The sequence below is a fragment of the Rhincodon typus genome, chromosome 12 (genome assembly GCF_021869965.1).
Source record: "Rhincodon typus isolate 14 chromosome 12, sRhiTyp1.1, whole genome shotgun sequence".
NCBI lineage: Eukaryota > Metazoa > Chordata > Chondrichthyes > Orectolobiformes > Rhincodontidae > Rhincodon > Rhincodon typus.
Genome location: NC_063343.1, coordinates 27,841,850 through 27,858,164, shown reverse-complemented (window position 1 = coordinate 27,858,164; position 16,315 = coordinate 27,841,850). Strand labels below are relative to the sequence as shown.

Here is a 16,315-nt window from a genome sequence, read left to right as displayed (position 1 = left end):
CCCCCTCTCTCCCTATTTATTTCAGAATCCCCTTCCCCTCCCCCATTTCTGAAGAAGGGTCTAGGCCCGAAACGTCAGCCTTCCTGCTCCTCTGATGCTGCTTGGCCTGCTGTGTTCATCCAGCTCTACACCTTGTTATCATTGATTTGGCTTTCCATGTTACCTTCCTCCTGGCTATTATATTTAGAGTAGCTTCTCCAACATAAACCACAAACAAAACTAAAGTGCCGTTATGACTTGAGAGGGATTATTCAGAGCCAATTCTCCAATCCCTACTTGTCATTCTGTCTAGATTGAGACCTGCAAACCAAAATGGGCATGCCGCACTGTATTAATTATTCCATCTTAACATTGGTCAATTTCTATGTTTAGAGTTGATATTTTAACCTTCACTCAGGTTGCCTGGAGTGGGGTGCAGATCCCTCACTTTTTGATGTAGCAATGGGCAAGTCACTACTAAGTCAAAATGTCACTCCGAACTATTAGAACAAATTTATTATAAGAAACTTTCCATTTAGCTCTGTTCAACTACTTTCATAATCATAAAACCTCAATTTTTGATAAGATGAATCCCTGATTTTAAAAAAACCACTGTACTGTTCTACTATATTCATCAGTTTTATAACAATGAAATTAGATGACATTGAATTAAACTTTCTTATGATTATATACAAAGTTACATATCCAAATGTGCCTCAGATCTTGGACAAACATATTCCATGACGATTTCTTTGAGCTTTTGCGTCTTGCATAATATGATTACTAGAGTAACTGCTCAGGCTTTAGTCTTAGGTTCAGTTCTGCTTGAGGCAAAATAATATTTAGTCCTAGTTCTTGTGTCTTAAATTAATTCTTCTCCCCTGCTAAGATCTCATTTCCAGCCCTGCATATATTTCCCCTGACACATTTAAATCTACAGCTGATTACCATTTTGATCCTGTCACCAATTGCAAAGATTAATTTTCCTGTGTAACTGTAATGTCACAAGCAAATCCTCAGCTTTGTTGCACATGGATGTTACAACGATGCAGAGTGAGTCACATTAACAGCATGTGTGGCTGCAAAGACTAATTTGCCTGCTTTGAAATTATTTTGTAATATTAAAAGTCAATCATTATCTAATAAGCAGTAGACTTTGCTTAGCTGTTGGTAACAGCATATGGTTATTGAGAACTTACAAATTGATAAATGCCATAAAATAAATAAAAATACATACAAGAATGACAAGACACAAATAGAAAACAATAAACACCTTCTCACAGATGGTGAACTGTTGATGTCCCCTTAATTATCCAGCAGAGTTATGTATGATGTAGCATGTTTGTTCGAAACACTTCACGTTTATCCAGCTGTAATTGACAAGTTTCATACAAGCATTAGGTGATTTAATGTAGTGGATGAAAAGTGCTGATGCTCTAATCTTGTCACCCTGAATAAACAAAAATTAACTGGACTGCACAATTGACTCAGTAACATTAACAATTTTGATTATTGAAGTGCAGTTGTCATTGATTTATTGACAAAGGTAAAAACAAATATTTCACATTCAGTCTGCATTGTCACTTGCAGTGGGACATATCTCTATGAGAAGCAAGACCAAAAGATCCTGCTCCTCCAGTCTAATCTCCTAAATTCAGTTAGCAGACTTTATCCATGATCATGTCCAAACCTGCCGCAAGAAATAATAGATAATCTAGAAAATTAATGCTGCAAATGTAAGCATTTTGAATCATTCTGTACAGGCATGTTGTGGCACAGATGGGACTTGAACCCAGATGCAGGGACATTATCAGTGCGCCACAAGAACCTTCAATGCTGCAGATGTAGAAGTATATAACTATTGCTCATTAACCATGTTGTAACTCTTAGAGTGTTATCTCCCTATGTTAACTGCATATCATTTGTGTTTACGTGTATTCAGCTAGAGGCCATTAACTAGAGATTTGGAGTGTTCATACTTATAGGATCAGGCAGAATGTGTTGTTGTGAGGGGTTGCATGGTGTGTAATTTGTATTTCTGTAAATAAAGGTTTGATCCAAGTTTTGAATTCACATCCTTTACTCCTTACCTATCTGAATATAACATAAGATGTTAAAATTCAAAGTTGTAGCAGGTAATATGTTACACCTTAATGAAATTCGTCCTTTAGTCTTGCTGTACTTGATAAGCTTAAATAAAGAAAAGCATATCTATGCCCTTGGCCTTGCTTGAGCATAGTAGTCTGAAACACTTTTATTCCCAAGTGGGGGATTGTGTTTTTTAAAAAAGGTGAGAGATTACGGTTTCAATCTTTAAAAAGTAAATGTAGATTCAAGATCCCATCCCTCATAGGTGCATGATTATGGAGTCAATAAGGAGAAAAATAAATAGGGAGGAGTTATCTTCCACCTGCAGATATTTTGCCATTAACCTTATGAAAGAAAGCTAAAGAAATTTTATCTCTATTGTTAATTACGATTTTAAATTGCTTGCAACACAAATGAACTTTGGCCATTCACCATCTCAACGTTTTTGTGCTGTCTCTTTTGGAACTAAGAGCTCTAGAGACAATTGATATTGGCAAGCAGAGCAACACAAAGTGATTTAAAGCAAAACACAATGATGCAGTTTATGAGACTCATGATCAACAAGATTTAATACTTCGCATAAAGCATGCAATTCTCTGTGCTAATTAAGCAATGAAGTTATACAAAGTTTTGGTGATTTCAATCCTAGAAATGTAATGATGTCTGCAGATTCCCCACTTGAAAGTTCATTTTACTTACTTTTTGTAATACAACTATAAATGAAGTCATTGGGTAACATTTTAGGTAGCTGGAACATTTTTTAAAAGTATTTTTAAAGATCTACTTATGAAAAGCATAATGCAGCTTCCCAACAAATAATATAGCACTGGTAGGATATTATAATTATTTAATATGGACAGTAATATTTCTCACCTTATTTTTTTAAAAAAAATTGAAATGATCACAAAACTGGAAATTTTAGTTTGTTTAAAAAATCCTTCAGCTTAATTGCTCATGTATCATTCATATTCACTCAAATAAAGCTTTATCTTACTCAATAACAAAGGAGTTCCTTTATCTACCAGGTCTTTGGTGAACATTAATTTACGAAATTATATTCAAGCTTGTGTATTGGTCAATGAATGTTAGTGGAAGAGCTTTACGAAACTACGGCATATCAGCATGTATACCTCAGATAAAGCAGTGACTAATTTTATTAAAAATAAGACAGTAACTAAAGCAATTAATAATGCTCATCAAGACATGTTGCATTTACGATGAGTCTGTATCCACTTTGGATATAATTGACATGTAGTAGACAAGTTAGGTGTGTCCAAATAGTTTGCAGTGACCGTGCCCAAAACCTTGAAAGGTTTCCTGCGAGAAACAGGGAAAGATATTCCTAATTATCGGAGATAATTGCATTTAATTATAAGGGAACTTCACAGTAACTGGTGGACAATTAGATACCACAGTTTTTCCAGGCTTAAGGACGTATTTTCAAACAAGAATCAGTCTTTTCAAAAAATAGAGAATCTGGAATTCTGATCACTGACAGTGATCTGAAAAGTCTAGAAAGTATTTCATTATGCTAAGTTTTTTTTTTAAAAAAGAAACTGCAAGCTCACCTTTTTAACATTAACATCCAATGCCAATCTTGTCAATAAATTCAAATACTTTCAATGTAGTTTGTAAATTGATGATGACATTGCAACATTGACAGAATAAAGGTTAATTTTTCTCAGTAATAGAATGCTGTTGGTTGAACTGATTCTAAAACAGAGGAATGAGCTTTGTTTTCTCATCTTCACAATAATTCAAAGTAAATACAACAAAGTACACAGTCCATTCTCATAGACAAATATTTTAATTGTATTTTACATTTTGGTCTTCTTATAAACTTGCAACATTTTAATTTACTTCTTAAACAGGTGTGAGCTACTTTTAAATGTTGTAATAAAGTACACAAAATGTATTGAGTGTTTTGTCACATTTTCCAATATCTAATCGAATGTTTTCTGTGATAAAAGTTCATTTAATAGAAAACTTTATTTAAATAGTTTTAAACATTATCTCCAATTACTTGTGTGGAGTCTATCCACGTACTATTATAATCACAACAATGGCATGACATATCCCAGCCCCAGTTTTATAAACAGAATACACATGTGAACTATGGGAAAGCAGTAAAGGGGACTGGAATGGGAGACTCGAATTAAGAATAACATGAACTCTTGGGCAGTCGAAGAGCAAAGCATTTCCTTTCTTGGTGCTGAAATTTACTATGTCTGGGTTTGTATATGACAAAGGCTGGGCTTCACTGACAGCTGCTGTTTCCTCTCACTGCACGGGGTTTATAAATCCTGAGTCCCACAGCCTCAACAAACATCCTCAATAAAGACCATGCATGTCTTTTAAAAGTTCAATGTAAATAGAATTTGTAGGCTGCATTTCTTTGCTTTTCATACATGAAAACATAATTATAAAATTACATAAACAAACTACATTTCTTCTGGTATTTGAAGAAACAATCAAAAGCTTGTTTTTAAATGCTTCATCTGAATCTTTCTACCCATAGATGCATTAACGCTCTGATACGCAATGATGTCCAAATATGGCTTGTTTCAGGCTTATTTGTTAGGGGAAAGAACTGTTTGTTTTAATGTCCTTTTAGCATAGTCATCAAATGATGTATTCTAGCAATCATCGCCTTAGGCAGACCCTCAGGATCCAACATGACTTGCTTCCACTCCAGTTTACTGAGGTCTGAACTGGCTGATAACTCCAAAACGTGATCTACAGACTCTGTCAATTTCACATAGAAGCTTGAAGTGTGGAGTAGATGGGTTGTTTGGAGGTTTGTGCATTTCCTCTGCCATTTTGACTTTGCCTTTGCATATTCCCATCAAAGGTTTAATGTAATTGGTGCCTTCATGATTGAGTCTTCTCCAGTTTGGCTGCTCACACACCAGGGTCTCCAGTGAATTGGTGGGGATATTTCACCTACTTGGGGATAGCTTGAAAGATATCACTAAAGCACTTCTGCTGCTTGTCTGGGCATCTCCTGCTGTGGCTAATTTCCAAGTTGAACAGTTGGTTCAGGAATCTGGTGTCAGTCAAATCGACTACATCAACTGTCCAGGGAAGCTGAGCTTAGCAGCTGGTCGATTTATCTTGTGAGAGGACACTGCTCTTGGACCACTTTTTATTTTGGCGACTGAATTTGAATGATCCTGTGAAGTCACAACTGGTGGTACTTCTCTCATGTGTTGAAGTGCATGCTGTAGATTATCCAAATTTCCAAAGCAAAAAGGAGCACAAGACTGCTGAGCATTGCTGCCTGGTAAACAATGCATCTCCTGAGATTCTTGTAATAATTACTATTTTTCTACCTAGAATAAACCATGACAGATTTTGATACTTATGATACTTTTGTGAAATATGTAGAAGTGGTACATTCAGGTGACATAGTACAAAACATTATTTTCTCAATTTACATGCTATTGAGAAACAAAATGTTAGTGCTCATTACGCAATATATAACAAAGCTATCAGTGTGTCCCTTGATAAATTGATCACATTGTGCTAACAGAGAACACTTTTTAATAAAGGAAACCATTTATTCTACTTCCCTGACACAAATCTATAATTTTGAACACTTGTATGATTGTATCGTAATTGTAACATTATAATCCTACACAAAATGTTTGAAATTAAGTGTACAAATTTGTACAGATAATTTCACCTGCCCTTACCATACAACAAGGGATTAACCATCTGATATACACCCTGCCAGTTATGTACCTTTCCATTGAAGTTAAAAGCAACCCCTATTGTGTTCTCTGAATAAAATGCAGTTGAAATACCTTCAAATAGATAATAAAAAGATCTTTTAATTAGATGCTGAAGAACATTTTAAACACCAAAACAATTGAATGAAATACAATTAGACATTGATTGAATGAATTAATAAAATATATGCTTACAGTACTATTACAGATGTAACAATGTGATGAAACAGTATAACTGTGTGTCTTTCCAGGACACTATGTTCATAAACGCCATTTATAATGATGACTGCCTTTTATCAACTGTTTACTTAATGAGCACCAGCATTCAGTGGCCAAGTAATAGCATGTGAAAAGTACAACAATGAATAATCAAGTTGTTCGTTTACACGACTAAGAGATATTAAAGTCTGATTTGCCACAACATTGTGACAGTTGTTTATAAAAACACTACATTTATCATGCCCTTATCCTGATACTTTCAAGTGGCACCAGTTTAATCTCTGATCCTGTGTAAAAGCTACACCGTCAGAGTAGCACACTGCTTAAATTCCTAGTACAGTCTAAGCAGGATGACTGTGTGACATGGACAACTTTTTTATAACAAGAAGTGTTTCAAAAGCTGATAAGGTAAAATTGTTCAGCAAAAACTAATATATTTAAAGTAGGAGATGTTGTGGTAATAAATTGGATAGGGCTGCTCTCTCATTAGACAGGGATGACTGGTATTGGTTTAACCTGAGTGTCACCATGCCTGAGGTGAAGCGAAAGGTTGAGAAGAAAAGTCCTCCATGGTAACCTCAGCTAATGCAGGAATTGAATCCACGCTGTTGACATTACTCTCCATCGCAAACCAGCTGTCCAACCAATGTAACGTATCAGGTTGAAGAGGAAATGGTTTAGGATTTTGAGGAAGTTGTTAACAATCAGATTCTGCTATTATAATGCATGATAATGAGCACAGCTCACAGTGATGGAGTTGAAGAATTACCATCAATGAATGCATATACGATAGTGTTAATAACCAAAGCAACTTTCATCCCCACCCTCTATTCTGATTGCTTCATGGTACCAAATTGATTTCTATACTGTATCTAGAACTTTTTGGATTATTTTATACAACAGCAGGTCTCTTTCCAAACAGATGGCTAAGTATTGTTTTAAAAGTTAAAGGTTCAAATTAAGAGAGAAACAAATTAAAAGTAGGGAATTTAAAAGGAAGAATAGATATTAATAAGATTTCAAAATAAGGCAATGAGGAAGTGCATATCAAGAGAAAATTAAATATATTTCTGGAGAAGGAAACAAATAGATGGATTGTTGATAAATTGGTAGTTGGGCTTGAGAGCAATGAATTAAGGGTTTGCTGGTTCTAGTGATTTGCTGTAACTCAGCAGAGTCTCTTTGACAGCACATTCCAAACCAGCAATCTCTACCATGTAGAAGTAGAAGGCTAATGGATGTGAGGGAACACTAACACCTGCAAGACACAACTTACTTCATACAGCTGTAGTTCAATTTAAATCAACTAAATTTCTGAATGACTACAACATATAACCTTTGAGAAATTATAGCTATAATGCATCCAAAACCTACTAGTTCAAAGTTATGGACAGTTCAGTCGAGTCTTGTTGACAATACTGAGTCTAATTGTCCACTGATAACTAGCTGTGACTGGCACAAACACTATGAATAATTTCCAATGCAAAATATCTTTACCTCACTTAATAGCATTCTACGGAAGTTAGTTGGCTATTTTTATAAAGAGGCTCGTGTTATCATACCCCTTTCTCCGTAGGTAGCGAGCTTCAACTGATTGTATCGTTTTCGAATTGTTTTACTTTTAAATCAAAGGCATGCATCAACATCCATAATAATTTCTGCACTTTTCTATCTCAAAAATTAGATCAAGGAGTTAATCTCACAAGACATTTGCTTGACCAATGATTTAAGGATCAATCCTACACCCATCAATGGTAAAATCAAGCGGCCAAATATTGAGCTTTCAGATTTTATGCACGTTGTAGTCCCACAGTAATAGAATACTTTGCCTTGAGGTAGAAGAGAAATAGTCTAAACTTGAAGTAGACTTTAAAAGTGGTCTGATTAGTGGATTTTAAATGATCAGGGGCTTGACTTTCTGCTAAAAGACGGTGCTTGATTGAAGATACTACTTCTTTGAGAAGCATCATATCACCAGATTTACTTTATGGATCTCGATTTTCATCAGCTTGCACACAATTGAGTTAGTTGTATTCCATTAAGCTGAATTCAGAACCCTTCAGTGATCAGGTGAGGTTTGAAATGATAACCTAACCAGGTATCAAAAACTCATGACTCCCTGATTGATAGTTCTTATCAAGAAGAATGTATTGGGCACATTCTTGGCCAATAAACAATGGAAGAACATGCAAGTTATATGAGATGTGTAAGTAACATTTTTGGGGATTTCTCCTGCGCTGGGATACTACCGCTGTTTACTGTTTGGGGGCTATGTTTGTTTGGAAAACCATACTTTAATAAAATCAACATATGTTGAATGCTAGAAATCTGAAATAAAAACAGAAAATGTTGCAAATACCAAGCAGGTCAGGCAGCATCTGTGGAGAGAGAAAAACAAAGATAAAGGGCTGTATCTTGACCTCAATGACGTGGTCGATGGTGAGAAATGTGGAAAAATTGTGAGAAAAGTCCAGCGAGGCCTATGTCAATGTTGAGAACAGCTCACTGCATCTTCTAAATAAGTTCTGGAGTGTCAGAATTCTTGCTAGGTAGCATTGAGTTGTCTATTAATGGGGATTATTGCTTGTTAATTAACTCACCTCATTAATGTGTAGATTTTACCTCATGGCACATTCCCAATCCACATACAGTAGGTTTCAATGTTGCACATCAGGATCCAACAGCAACTATCATTGCAATGCTGCAGCAAGGACATATGCCCAGCTCATGGACTAGACCAAGCTGCATGTTGGGTCTGTTTGTATGGTCACTTACTATTCACTCACTTTGAGACCACCAGGATGTTCACAGTATCCTTGCCTTGTTGTTTTGCACAATGACCCTCAGCGAGAGCTACCAGGCTCAATGCCAGTGCTGTTGCGTGGCCTTGCTGTTTAGCACAGAGCAAAAGCCAGGAAACTGATCATGGTTGTCAGCAGGCCTTAGTAAAGTCAAGACAGATGGCCTTCAGTTGCTGATCCCAGCACAGTAAGTCAAGGACAGCCTTCGGCACCAGTTTAAGGGCTTGGATGCAATCAATCAGTCAGCACTCATGGTGGTCAGAGTCGGGATTCTCTTCTCTTAAGGGGTGAGAAGCTAAATGTTGGGCAGCCCACCGCCTATCTTGATTCTTATTTACTGTCCTATTGTGGGCTCTTTTCCCTGTGGAATGAGAAAATGGTGGGTATTGAGAGAAATGAAGTTGGGTGGTGCGGATGTTACTTTTGGTGCACAGGGAAATGTGTCCAAAGCGAGTGAATAGACAGTGCAGTGTTAGTGGTGTCGGGGTTTGAGGTGGGTGATACGAGTCAGGGAAAATAGTGCATTAAATTATCGGAGTGGTAGAGCAGGTTTAGTGAGACTTGGATACAGTAGTGGAAACAGAGTGAGTGTAAGGCATCAGAAGGAAGATAATTGCATTTATTCTGGCAGAATGGAGAAAGTCATTGACCTCCTTTCACTGTCTGCATTCCTTCAGACATCCGAGACTGCAGTGACCCCTGTGGCAACCACAAACTAGGCTAGTATGGTCTGGTGTCATGGCATCCCCCGACGGTCCTGAGGGAGAATGATGTTTTGTCTCTGCACCACCCTGTCCATGATCTCCAGGTTCTTGTCTGCAAATCAAGACACCAATTTTGCCTTTGCTACCATATCTGGAGCAAAAGTCAAGAACTGTGCAGGGCTGCTTTGAACTACCAGTACTTCTCTGGGTGCACAAAAGCCTTTCAAAGATGGTACCAGTGCCAGGGATGCCAGTCATGCATACAGCAAGTGCTAGAATGGAGCTTGAATCAGATGAGAGGAGCAAATAAGGGGCAGGATAGGTAGTTAATGAGACGAGTTGGGTCAGATGCAGCAGATTGTAAGACTCAACCCAATATTTCAGATTGTCAGGAGAGATCATAGGATTGTCCTGCAGCAGCTCCACCTTAAGAGGTAAATGCTTCAGCAGAATGCAGGAGAACGTGATGGCACATCAATGTGGAGGCACCCTTAAAAGAAACATGAAATGATCAAAACTTTTCTGACCAAAGTTGCCAGGTGGAGGGGGAGGTGCTCTCTGCAGGATGGTATATGGCTGAAGCTCTGAGACTGTGATAGAAGTGGCTTTGGGACAGAGGGAGCTGAAGAAAGGAGGCTTCAGTTACAGCGTGTGACTTTTATCACTGGCGAGTACCAAGAAGCATCCCCAACTTGGCTCCAAGTGACCAGTTAATTTCCACTAATACAATCACACTGCCCAATCCTGGCAGGTGGCTATTTACATTGCTTACTCACATCCAGCAAGTGACCCTACCTGGGGGCCTGTCAGCCTTTCATCTCAATAACAACCTTTCAGATTTCTATCCAGGTTCAGCCCCGTCTCTATGATTCTCATGTGCTTTTCTCCTGAGTGTGAATTGTTACCACGGAAGGAGTTTATTTGATAACTTGAATCATTAACTCTGTTTCTCTCTCCCCAGATGCTGTCAGACCTTCTAAGTGTTTCCAGGGTTTTTTTTATTTTTATTACCTTTTTTTATATGCTTTGGCAACTGGCCAATCAAGATCTCTGTTTAACAATGCCCAATATGCCCACACACGATTTGTTTAGCGTGCAATTTTTTGAAGTATATATGTATGTAATATATATCAGGATGGTCAACAGTAATGTAATGTAAAAAGCCTTTAAAGGTCATAAATATTTATACTACTGAAAGAACAGCTGCAACAGCTTAAATATTCAGTTCTTTTTTGTAAATGTCAAATCTTTTAGGCTAAATGAGACAATTATTCAAAGAAAGATAAAAACGGCACTTATATAATATGAAGTGGCTTTAGTCTCGGTTGCTTTATATTAAGAAATAGAGAAAAAAATCAAATATATTAATTTCACTTAGAAGTGTACAAAGACCATACAAACTTGAAGATTTGTTTTAAATTAAAATTTTAGTCAATATAGCTCAGCGATGAGTCTAAATATTAGAAACCAGTTACTTTTGAGAACATCACATCCTGTGTTTACATTTAATAAGCCCAGGTCAATTGGCAAAGTAAGCAAATAGTAGGATTATATTCCAAACATTGTTTCAACTATGAAAATGCATGTTTGGTGTAAGCATACACATATGTGCTATACCTGAAGAATACTCCGTGCAGTAGAAAAGTATATATATTGGTGTTTTGATGCTAGGACCACGTATTAGGCGACAGTTAAATAGCAAATCAAATAACACATGAAAGGCAATTAACTTCCAAATGGTACAGGATCTTAAGTTTTCACTAGTGATAAAGAAAACACTTAGACATTCTTATACATTATGTAACTTGACAACTCTCTATTTTCTGTCTTCCAACAGAATTTAAAAAGCTAGGAAAGACGTCAACACATTTGAGATGGTGTACAGGCAAATTATTAAATTGGTCTCACAGTTATATAATGAGGGTTTCTCCTTGAGAAGATTAAGGAGAGATTTAGTAGAGGTGTTCAAAACGTTGAAGTAATTTTGATACAGTAAATTAGAAGTTATTTCCAGTTTTAGAAGCATCAGGAAAGAAAAGGATTTAAGGTCTTTGGCAAAAGGACCACAGTCAATTTAAGAGGATAAAATAAGTAGCTAGCTTTTATGATCTAGAGTGCACTAAATGAAAGGGTGGTGAAACAGATTCTTTTAGAACTTTTCAAAATTTAATTGTATAAGTGCATGAAAAAGTAGTATTTCCTGAACTTTGGAGATAGAGCAATAGAATGGGATTAATGGGATTCAAATGACAATAGGCCAAATGACGACCTGTGTTGTAGATTCCGTGAACTGACAAACTAATCTTCCCCGCTAATGAGTTTCCGTACATTGTTACATAGATACATTCTGAGGCTGGGTTTTCTCTCTGGAACAGTTAATGCATTTTACCTATGCCTGCATCAAGTTTTAAATCAGGAACCTAATAATCAAACCTAACTTAACTGTACAATCTTGCTGAGTAGCTGACAGTTATAAGAATAACAATGTTGTTAATCAGCCAGCGTTACGGAAAACTTTGGTCCTGAAGGGTTAACAAAACATCCTAAAGAGCTGGTCATAAGCTAGCTAACTCCTGAGAGAAATATCGAATCCCACATGTGGGAAAATTGGTGTCATGCCCCCATGAGTCAAAAATCTATGTGACACAGGAGTGTGGGAATGGAAGGGAAAAACTGCATCATGACAGTAAGTGGAGAGAAGTTGGGATTTATATAGAACATGAAATGGATAAGTGTAAAACTGAAGATGGATGGTGAAAGACTAGTGATTTACTAAGCTGATGTTGTCTAGGTTAACTCCGAATGTGTGATCAATTGAACACCAGTTAATAATTGAAAACTAAAGCTGATTATTCATGAATATTAAATAAAAACCAAAACTGCAAATGCTGTAAATCAGAAACAAAGACTGAGAGGAAGGGTCACCATACCCAAAATGTTAGCTCTGATTTCTCTCCACAGATGCTGCCAGACCTGCTGAGCTTTTTCAGCAATTTCAGGAATATTGTTTGATCTGAAATGCAAACTATTTTATATTCAATTTTATTATCTGATTGAAATATTGTGCTTAGTTCTTAATAAATTAATATTCAACCTGTCCTTCATTTCATGCGTATGGATAAAATGTGACTGAATTATTGACTCTGTCCCAGATATTTTAACATGTGACCTCAGAGTTGGCACTGCTGTTCAATTGAATAGTACAGTAAACATAATTATCTTCCTTCACAACACTAATTAGATCTATATTGTTCTTCCCAGTTTGACTAGGAGTGGAAATTTAGCATTTTCCTTTTTTATTAAAAGGTGTGCCCAATCACAGTCGTGCATTATTGAGCAAGGAACCGGGACTAAGATGGCAGTCAACATACATCGCCAGGTCAAAAGGTCATCAAGTTTGAAACTCTGGGAACAAAGATCCAACTAAAAGCTTAACTTCATTTTTCCACAATCTGCCCTCACCCTCTTAAAACCTAAGCTGTTGTTATTTTTGAACAGGAAGCTGATTTTAATATAACACATAACAGATTGCATTTTAAGTGAATTAAACATTAATTTTTGTAGTGTCTTTACAGATAATGATTTTACTTATAAAGTGGTTCAAGTACATGGCAAGGTTCTCTTATTGTTGCAAATATTGTGTCTCACAATGCTTAAGAAATAAGAGAAATTAAAATGTGGTTCTAATTAATATCAATAACAGGAGGCATACATCAATTAGGTTAAATTGTAGGAGACAGTGTTTTTAAATTATCAAATTATTTATTCTCAGTCATCCAATATTTATGTTGCAGAATTTTATTTGGCTCTATAGTTATTTGATGAATAATTTACATAACTGCATAAATTGGTTAGTGTCAAAAATAAGTGTGCTTTGATAATATGTTATCCCAAAGGTTGAATTTACTCTGTTTTGCAGTTTTATTTTCTGAATGATTATAGCAGTGGAAACTTGTTGGACCTTGAGGAATATTTCTGTTTCTCACGGTTACACAGGAAAAGTTTAAAAAAAAAAGTTGCTTTTTGAGGTCTCTTCACTGCTTCCTTCCATTAATAGCCCCTAATAAAAAAATATACAATCAGGTCCTAATGGCATCACCCATGCATATGTTAAGGAGGATTGGCCAATTCCACAGTTGGAAAATGAAATGGACAATATTAATTACTCATCTGTCTGGTTTCCACAAGGCAAGTAGAACTCAAATAACTCCTTTTCTCTTGTGTCTGCGACGTAATTTAAATTTCCCCTTTTCTACGTTCAATGGGGTGCATTTTCACCTTCATGATTATTGAGTCTATAAGAGGAGTTAAGAATTATTCAACAATGTTGTAAACACTGGATAGTTTGTAGATTTGGTTGATGCCAGGTGGCTAATAGGAGATTTTCTATTAAAAGGAGACATTGACAGCAGTTTATTTTTTGTTTAAAATTCCCCAAACACCAACTGAATCTCTTTCAATAGTGATCATACTTAACAACTGAAAAACTAAACTTCCCCATTGTAGGCCTCTACAATGAACAATGGAGAATGAGGCCTCACATGTGAATCAGCCAGAGGTGCAGTGCTGCATCTCTGGTCAGTTGTGAGTCTGAGATGAAGCACTGTAGCTCTGGAGGATGAACACTGCAGCAATGGGAACGGCCTTGAACATAGAGCAGAATATCACCACATAGAATGAAGGTAATGTGTAGACTTCTTTTGTTGCATTTATAAAGTGCACTTGGTGTAGTTGGCAAGCTTTCCATTTTTGCTTCAGCCAAAGATTCTGACATTAGTGTCATCAAAGGTATATTTATTGTTGAATATCAAAATAAAGGGCATATTTGAAGTTGTAGCCCTATTGAACAACTTTATTCAGAATTTTAATTCTGTAATTAAAAATAACAGTTATCATTGTGTGGTATTGCCAAATATACAACTTGGAAATTGCATTTAAAAAGAAATACACAATTTGGTGATACAAGCTACATATTCTTTTGATCGTAAGCTTCTAAAAGTTTAAGCATTGTTTTGTTTTAGAACTATTCATGCTAAGCAAAAATGGCCCCTTTTTTGTCATATACAAACTCATTAAAATAAATATATCCAAACAACAGTCAGATTTCATTAGTACAAACCCATGGGAACTTGAAAAATATTCCTTATCAGAAGGTCATCTTCTCATGGTTCAAGCTCTTTTCCTGTCCATAATTGAGCTTCTGCTGGGACACCAGAAAACATTTGCTCTGGAAGATATTTGCAGAAAGAATTTGCAAGAATGAGTCTATACTGTATATTTTACTAACATCGCTTTTAATGTTCAGAGAACGTGAATGCAATATAATGTGTTCTGTGAGGTTACCATCATTGCATTCTAAAAACTGCCAGGCTGTTTAACTTAAAAAGGATGTCAAACACTATTGTTATGTGAGACAACAATCTGCAGCAATCGATCCTGAATGTTATTCTTCCCACAGTATCATTGAATTGCACATTGTTCATCTCTTGAATTAATATTGATGTAGCTGCAATGTCACAGAATTTAAGCATTACAATAGGATTGTTAACCAATCAGGATCAATTCTTAGAGATGTCAAATATTGAGTTGTAGAATTATTTGGAGCACATCTGTAAGTATAAAGGATCGCCTTTCTAATGATGCCACGCCCAATCCATTTCCTAACCTCATTCCAGGAATCCCATAACTCAGGCTATTTTTGTACAGCACCCTAAAGAAAGAAAATAATATGTATAAGAAAACACTGTCCTAGACATTCCCATTATCATACAGTCATTTCTGCAGAACAGACTAGAGTTGCACATCATCATCATGCAGCATTCCCAATGTAGCTGACTTCCAAGGGAATCATCCAGAAAATTGAAAATTATGATGGGCAATTCTCCGGATCTAAACAAAACTGCTAAAAGTCAGAGACTTCCTCAGGTTCCAACTCAAGCTTACATGTTACCCTGAATAAGCTGGATTGAAACCCTACTCTAATTCCTAGCTAACTATGAAAGTGAAACCCCGGACTACCTTTGACCATTCCACCCACAACTTGAACTCCCCTTGACCCCTTACACACATCTCTGACCCATGATACCCATTCCCAGCCAGATTTTACCCCTCCATCATACCCGATGGACCTATACAACCTGACGCCAAGCCGACCCTGACCCAACCCTGACCTCCTCCCACCAAACCTGATACTTCCGCCGTGACACCACACCCACCCCAATCCCCTACCCAGACACAACCGTGTCCCTCCTGACCCAACACCAACCAGAAAGCACTCCCTGAATACCATCAACCCCACAGGAGCAAACCTGATCCAATCTAAACCTGACAGACTAAACAGACACCACGCCAGTCTGACCCCATTGAAGCTGATAGCCACTAATCTCTGACCCAACAACCCCAGCATTAGTCCCCATTCTCTGGCTCAAATTTCCCAGCCTGGTTTTGTTTCACTCCTGGACTCAATCCTGGAGCACAGCAAATGCCATAAGGAAGGGTTGTATCTTAGCCTATAATGCTCATCCTGCACTGAGTGGCTTTTTTCCTGGATTCCAGGTCAGGCCAATCTCAGAATTCAGGCAAAAAAAGTCATTGTTAGGTAAGTGCGCAACTTTAATGTAAATTACAATCTGCCAGATCTGTTCTGCAGGTAATTAGAATTTCTGGGCCATTGTTGTGCTTTATAATTTCATTAGGATTAACACTGATTGAAGGTAGAAAAATTAACATATGATAATCATACATATTAATAACCAGAGATAGTAGGAACTGCAGATGCTGGAGAATCTGAGAT

The 16,315-nt window shown here is 36.8% G+C and overlaps 1 long non-coding RNA gene across 1 annotated transcript in view; it reads left to right on the top strand.

Annotated features, from left to right (window-relative positions):
- LOC125484492 overlaps nt 1–13,131 on the top strand; it is a 19,272-nt gene extending 6,141 nt beyond the window's left edge. The window contains exon 2 of the long non-coding RNA XR_007263330.1: nt 12,829–13,131. This is a non-coding gene — a long non-coding RNA (uncharacterized LOC125484492). The remainder of the gene's footprint in view (nt 1–12,828) is intronic.
- Nucleotides 13,132–16,315: the final 3,184 nt, after the last annotated feature.